This window comes from Limulus polyphemus, unplaced genomic scaffold (genome assembly GCF_000517525.1).
Source record: "Limulus polyphemus unplaced genomic scaffold, Limulus_polyphemus-2.1.2 Scaffold1764, whole genome shotgun sequence".
In the NCBI taxonomy this organism is placed as follows: Eukaryota; Metazoa; Arthropoda; class Merostomata; order Xiphosura; family Limulidae; genus Limulus; species Limulus polyphemus.
This window is the reverse complement of record NW_013667374.1, coordinates 239,672-248,407: the sequence shown is the minus strand read 5'-3', so window position 1 is coordinate 248,407 and position 8,736 is coordinate 239,672.

Here is an 8,736-nt window from a genome sequence, read left to right as displayed (position 1 = left end):
GGGCCGAGAAAAAAATGGCCGCCACTTTCAATCTATTACTCTATGATGCTTATAAATAACTGCTAAAGTTGAGTTATAGCCGTATTTGATAGCCTAACTGCCATTATCGAATGTTTCAAAGCTTGTGAGTCTCCCCATATAATTCCAAAGTGTTTCTAAAGTAGAGAACTGGGAGCTGGCTAAAGAGTCAAAGTGTTCATTATTCTTTTTCCTTCTTACATACTAGCCAAAAAATGAGTGAAGATTTTGCAATGGCTTTAGTACAATAGAAAAGCATTTTAAGATTACTTGCAAACAGGATATCATTACACACGGTAATGGTTATCATGAGATTACTTGCAAACAGGCTATCACTACACACGGTAATGGTTATCATGAGATTACTTGCAAACAGGCTATCACTACACACGGTAATGGTTATCAAGTAGGGATGGAACGAGAAAAAATAGGCCGCCGCATTCAGTCTTTTACTCTATGATGCTTACAAGTAACTGCTAAAGTTGAGTTATAGCCTTAATTGTGCTCCTAATTGCCATTATCGAGTGTTTAACAGCTGTATAACAGTACTGCTATTCTGTTCATCTACCACACGTAATTTAGTGGGAAAAAATGAAAATTGCAAATTAGCAGTAATGTCTGTTTATAAGCAGCATGTATTATTTCCATGTTTCATAAATAATAGTTTCGTTTCTCCTTGTTAGATGGCAGAACAAATTGTTCTTATATAACGATCGTTTGTGACTTCATTGCACAAAAATGATATCTGCAAAACAGTTTCACTAAAAACAAATATATAAAGAAAGAATAATCTAAATTAATATTCAAGGTATCAATGAGATCAAGTATTTATGCAACTTACAGATATGTGTATATGTTATTGATGTCTCAACTTACAAACACCAGTTTCATAATTATCGAACCAATATATTATATAGTGGTCTACTTCAGTGGCAGCTATATGTGTATGCGTCGTATCATACACCATGACTTGGGATGTGTATGATGTCCTCTCTAGCATGTGGTGGAGTCGATTGTATGCACATTGTAACGAATTTGTTAGTATATATTTATTTTAATATCAACGTTTGTTTAGATTAAACTTATATTTAAAAACATGCATAGCTTATCGTGTTAAATGTGTATTACGAAACTCCCGCCTATTCTCCAAAGTTGTAGAAGATTCTCGAGAGTAATAATCAACAATATATGTGTGTATATAAACACTTAAATTATATTGTTACGTATTCTGAATTTTCTAGAAAACCTTCTCACGGCTATAAATATAACCAACGCGACGAGCCAGGGAGAGTACCTATTATTAGTTCGCTATAGTCAGTATGCTATAAAACTTCGGGAGCTATAACTGTGATTATTATAATGCTTACCAATCGGAAAACTTCAGATATTTCGCCAAGAGTATTTACAAAGTTTGAAAATTACAGCTCATTTAACTTCAGTGGATTCTCATCGGACATTAGTATTTTTACGAAAACATTATATAAATACATCATGGAGATCTCAGCGTGTGTGGCCGGTAAATAACGAAGGACAAATCTAGCTAACTTCCCGTTAAGCGAATTGTACCTACGTCAACTCGTAATTAACTCGCTCATCGTGGACACTCGATAAGATATCAAAGAAGTTCCAGACTAGAAAGAAAACTTTATATTGTTTGTAAGTTTGTGAAACTGTTGTTTATAAATCATTGTTTGTAATAACTATTTGTAATAATTGTTATTGTAAATTGTACTGTTATGTGTATATTAAAACGTATTTGTGTTAAAAAAGAAAACTGTGTATCAATCTTGTTGGCTACTATTATAAACTGACTATATATCGGCATTTATTTAAATACTAAATCCAAAGTACAATTTAACTACTAAATTTAAATTATCGGTTAACTCAATTTCAGACCATTTGAAATTTTAATAGGTAACAACATGTAGTGAGTTGGGGTGAAGTTGGAAAACGTGGGTTTTATAAATATCTCCTTAACGTTGGTCCAATGCTCTGAGGTACTTTTATCATTCTGGAGGAGCAATTCTGGATTCACTAACCCCTAATGTAACACAAAATTAGAGAAACTGGCAAAACTGATATGATATTAATAATAATATAATACTTTACCATTGAATTATAAAAATAAAACAAATGATAGAATTGCTATCAGTTGCATGAATTGAGATTTAAACTGTTTTACAGTGGCTAATAACCATAGGTTTGTAAGACTGACTCAGTTTTTACTGGCTACTTAAGCATTAATTTTCTTTATTCATCACTACCTTGTTTCTGTACTTTTTGACACTGCTATCCCTACATCGTACATCATTTTTTATAAAAAAAAACTTTATTTGTTTCCCCTTTTTAAAAACAATTTTATTGAAGTATGTTGATAAGTAAAATTTAGTTGTAGATAAAACACATTCTTGGAAAGATTTGGCTACTTATGTAATGACTTTTGTATGGTTTTGTTTCTATACTTTTTCGGTTGTCATGTTTAATTTCGGCAAATTTTTTATTACTTGTATATCATTAATACTTTTAGCTGATCTTTTGTGGTCGTAGCATACTGACCAACATCAGTAGTTTTTATCTACATGTAATATTACTAATCAGAACTGAGATTATCTGGTCGTAGTGTACTGAGCAACATCATTAGTCTTTAACTATATACATCATTAATACTCATAACTGAGTTTGTCTGGTCGTAGTGTACTGACCAACATCATTAGTCTTTAACTATATACATCATTAATACTAATAACTGAGTTTGTCTGGTCGTAGTGTACTGACCAACATCAGTAGTTTTTAATCTATGTATATCATTAATACTAATAACTGAGCTTGTCTGGTCGTAGTGTACTGACCAACATCATTAGTCTTTAACTATATACCTCATTAATACTCATAACTGAGTTTGTCTGGTCGTAGTGTACTCACCAACATCATTAGTCTTTAACTATATACCTCATTAATACTCATAACTGAGTTTGTTTGGTCGTAGTGTACTGACCAATATCAGTAGTTTTTAATCTATGTATATCATTAATACTTATAATTGAGCTTGTCTCGTCGTATGCTAATCGCTGCATAAAAGCACACCATCGAAAGAGATAAAACTTGTAATGGCCTATAAAAGGATTGTAACATTGAGAACAGCGACATCTTCCGTTGGTCTAAGAGTATTTGGAATTAATTTTATTATCTCCTTTGAAGCTCTTCCGTTACCTACAAATACATTTACGTCCTTCTAACATCTGAGAAACATGATTGAGAAATGATTTGATGATTTCAACGAATCCTTATATATAGGCATGACTAAATTGTTCATGATGTTTGATAGGGTTGATTGTAAAGCCGTGCGTAGAACTTAAAAAAAAATGAGCTAATTAAATATTTTAATACTTATTGTTCTTGATATCATCTGACGTCAGATGTGCAAATGAATTTTTAACTAAAAATAGGTTTTATAGAACCTCATGACTGTTCACATCTAAGTTATAATACTTCTGTGAGGATATTGGTTCCAGAATTAAATTATTTACTCTGTCGTCACTTCCGCAAAGTAAAGTTGTGCTCGGTTGTTGTATTATATTGTATTCTTGTAAGGACATTAAATAGAAAATATGAATATTAAAGTGTTCGGTTGTTGTATTATATTGTATTCTTGTAAGGACGTTAAATAGAAAATATGAATACTAAAGTGATCGGTTGTTGTATTATATTGTATTATTGTAAGGATATTGAATAGAAAATAATAATATTAAAGTGCTCGGTTGTTGTATTATATTGCAACCGAGCACTTTAATATTCATATTTTCTATTTAATGTCCTTACAAGAATACAATATAACACAACAACCGAGCACTTTAATATTCATATTTTCTAGTTAATGTCCTTACAAGAATACAATATAATACAACAACCGAGCACTTTAATATTCATATTTTCTATTTAATGTCCTTACAAGAATTTACATAAAAATTCTCAACTTCAGTTTTTTTCTTTGCCACTATTTCCAGTTTATCTGATTACTGTCCTGGCAGTAATTCACAGTTAAGCATACAAAACAGCCGACTTCCACGTTCTTAATACCACTGTCGTCACACACACACACACAAAAAGAGAACATGTACGAAATTATATAACTTTCATTAAGAGAAACGACCATCAACCCCCAAAAAAGAACAAGCTACATGCGCATTTTAATATTATTATTTTCTATTTAATGTCCTTACAAGAATACAATATAACACAAGTTCCATGGACAAACATCAGCACTTACAACACTAAATCTAAGGTTCTGTTCCTCTAGATGGACACAAGCAGATAGCCATCCCTGTGTGGCTTTGCTTTAAACCAAACATACACATTTTGTTTTCGCTCCGCTCGGGTGTTCGTTTACAAAAAACATATTACAGAAGTAAGGGTTTGTCCGTAGACTTACTGCTGTCCCTCTAGGAAGGGCCCGGCATGGCCAGGCGGTTAGGGCGCTCGACTCGCAATCTGAGGGTCGCGGGTTCGAATCTCCGTCACACCAAACATGCTCGCCCTTTCAGCCGTGGGGGCGTTATAATGTTAGTTGGTAAAAGAGTAGCCCAAGAGTTGTCGGTGGGTGGTGATAACTAGCTGCCTTCCCTCTAGTCTTACACTACTAAATTAGGGACGTCTAGCGCAGATAGCCCTCGTGTAGCTTTGCGCGAAATTCAAAACAAACAAACAAACAAACCTTTTGGTAAATATAATATTACGATTAAATCATGATGCGAGGAAAATGTTCTGTTTATATCCAAACACACCTAGATAAAACTGATAATATTACTGTTCATTAACTCTGCGATTCAACAAACGTATAACAATATCCGTAGTTGTTGTCTTTATATTGATATCTGATATATTTATGTATTTTTCTGTATGAAATACAGCAAGAAAGTAGTAGAGTTTTAAATAATTATAAACATGATTTCCAACAATAAATAATTTAATAATATGAGACAACTGATAATCAGATTACTGAGGAGAAATGGATACTAATTGAAACTACGCTTAACAGGACTTTAATCTTTACATAATATTAGAACTTGTGTTAATCATGAACTCAGTAACTCTTAGCCTGGCAACATGCGTCATGGTGAATGGTTCGTAAAGCCTTTTGTCAATCAAGCACACAAAAGGTTTTAGAAAGTCGATAAGCCTGGATTTTAGAACCAGTAATTATCATAACACAGGAAATAAGCTTCACGTTTCACCTAAAAAATATTAAAAATTAGCTGCATCAACCTTATTTATTCACGTGCAGATAATAAAATTTTGTTTAACATTGAAACATTTTTATCTTATTTACTTTTATCGACGGCGTGTCCACGAGTTCGATACGTCACAACAAGAAATTTGTAAACCTCACTTAATCAAACGATTTGTGGATAAAAAAAGGATCCCACATTGTTTTGAACCTCCCCCTCCCCGTGGTTCTGCAATAAGTCAGAAAGCTTATAAAGCTAAAAACTGGGTTTCAATACCCGTGATTGGCACAACACAGACAGCCCATTGTGTAGATTTGTGCTTAACTACAAAAAACAACAACATTGTTTTAATTTAAGACATTTAAAAATCTTGTACCTCTATGAAAGCCCTGCAAGTAAACGGTGAATGCAAGTATTTCATAAAATATTTTTAGCTTATCTTATACAGCAATTTAATTGTTAATTACTTATCGTACCGAATACACAAGGAATTTATACACTTCAAATTTCTTTAGTGTACAGCAGAGAGAGAGATACTACGTTGCTAATTTTATACCAGTGTACAAGATGTGCTAAGATACTGTGAAGCTACTTTTAATTCCTAAAAACAAATATGCCAGGATGCTTTCCAACTTTATATCTAGAATACTAATGATAATAACTATAAATCAGCTTATCCCAAGATGCTATGTTACTACCTTTAAACCAGCTTACAGAAAATGTCAAGGTTTTTTTTTTTTAATAAGTTTATTTCCGATACGAGATATGCCGCGATAATATGTTGCTAACTTTATACCCAGTACAAGCTATGCCGGCATAATATGTGGCCCCCAGTGGCACAGCGGTATGTCTGTGGACTTACAACGCTAAAAACCGTGGTTGGCAGAGCAAAGATAGCCCATTGTGTTGGTTTGTGCTTTTTACAAACAAACAAAAAATTATAGTTTAATCTAGAACAGCCCAGATGTTTCTCTTGTATCAATATAGTGTTAAATCATTTTAACAATATTCACTAATTTTCTGACGAGATGATGTCAAGTTATGCAAAATACACTCAGGATGTTTAAGCTTCCTTATGTTTCTTCTTTATTTTAAACAACTCTTATAATGGTTATCTAGGAACGTGAAATATTCAACAGCTATGTATATTTCATTAAGCCCTTTAACCCTCCACAAACGCAGGGATGAAAATTACGTAAAGGAATTAACTGGTACGTTTCGTTGTACATTAAATAATTAACTGCTACGTTTCGTTGTACATTAAATAATTAACTGTTACGTTTCGTTGTACATTAAGGAATTAACTGCTACGTTTCGTTGTACATAAAGGAATTAACTGCTACGTTTCGTTGTACATAAAGAATTAATTGCTACGTTTCGTTGTACATTAAAAATTAATTGCTACGTTTCGTTGTACATAAAGGAATTAATTGCTACGTTTCGTTGTACATTAAGGAATTAACTGCTACGTTTCGCTCTGCTAGAATACATTTAATTTATATCGTTTATCAATTTGAAAGTTTTTCAGCAGACAAAGAGTTATTTAAAACAAGAAATCCTTAAAAGACCTGAATTTGAAACCTCTGACTGGTTTTATTAAAACATTTATACAAATGTATTAAATGATGATATTATACTAAAGTCTATTAAATAACCCATGTTTTACCAAACCATTCTTTTCCGTGATGGCAAGACAGGGCAGTGTTTCTCAACCTTTACAATACCATCAACCGACGCGCTGCCCCCTAAATTATCGCGGATCGCAAAAACCATTACGATTTGTTTGTTTTCGTGAAATCCCACTGACCGACAAGGTGGTTGTGAGGAACCGCCGCTGCTCCGCGGACCGGTGGTTGAAAAACTCTGATGTAAAGCGATGTAGCGTATAATAAAACAAGAGAAGATGACTCATTACATTTATCTGGGATTTCTTCAAAAAATCAATTGTTTGATTTAGTTGATATCAGGTGGCGCTATAGTATAATATATGTGAATATATCCAAAATGTAAAAACTCCTGAGGATGACGTTGTAACATGTAGAGTCGTCAACTTTTTGGAGGCCATAGATAGGCCTAAATAAAATGTTCTTAATTGTGTACCAGTTTAACGTTGAATATTATTTATGATTTTAACTTTATACACAAGTGCCAAAATACTATAATTAACAGGTTCCTATTAGCCCGAAGAATTAGAGGTATACTACTAAATGTTTCAGTTATGGTAGAATCTACATTTATATATATATACAGGTATTGTTATTTAGGTGTTTTAAACCTGGGAGGGTCAGGTTCAGTGACCTCTTCCTCCCTCCTGCACTTGATTTGTAACTGTTCAATTTTCAGATAATTACTACAAGAGAGTCAGAGTTTAGCTATTCCACGATTTCACTCTGAGTATCTGGTGCTGAGTATCTTTATTCGAGGTTATCTCGGATTGTGATTGAGGTAAGATGGTCCATAGAATTAAACAAAAGCTGAAGAAAGTAAGACAAAAACGAATAATTAAAGCAAAGTTAATAATTAAGAAAAAGAGAAGGAGAACGTTTCCAAATACGCCCGAGGGGTATGATAATTATTTAATCATAAATGGTAATATTTAATGTTATTGAAGAAAAAGAAGTTATAACGTTAACGCTTGGGAAAAGTTCCTCAGACGCACGGCTTTTAAACTAAAACATCTTACACATGTGCAATTTTAGAGATTGTATAAAAACTAACATATGGTATGCACATATCCTTCATTCAAGCAATGACGTTTTGTCAATTTACCTTAATCCTGACACCAATAAATTGAATTTTAGAGCCCATTATACATTTTCGACTCTCTTGCTAATTAAGAAATAACCTAATTTATATTTCCAAGGTTTTTATGAGAGCGGTACATAAAGATAACTAATTCGAACACTTGGATAAATTATGCTGATTAGCTTTATTATTTTTATAGTATCATCCTGCTTGTGTTAAACTGAAGCGTCTAAGCCTAATAGTTCATTATTTAATTGTTGTCATTGTATTGTTTTAAAAATACTTGCGAAATAATAGAAACTGAACGTGTTTGTAAAAGTGTAAGGGGACCTCAACAGCTTCTCCTTCCCTCCGAAAATAATCAACGGTTAACATGTAGTGAAATACATTTCAGATTAAAATATTTTGGAATAAATTTTTCATCTTTACATATTTTTCTGTGATCGGTTTAATCAAATTTTACTTTTCAAGATTGAACAATAAACTAGATAAGCCAAAAGTAAACTGTGAAAAAAGAAATAGAAAAAAAAATAACCACTCTACACGTTTAACACCCCTTTTAAACTGTGGATAGAAAAAGAACACAAAATAAACACTATACACGTTTAACACCCCTTTAAACTGTGGATATAAAACAACAAAAGAAACACTATACACGTTTAGCACCCCTTTAAACTGTGGATATAAAACAACAAAAGAAACACTATACACGTTTAGCACCCCTTTAAACTGTGGATATAAAACAACA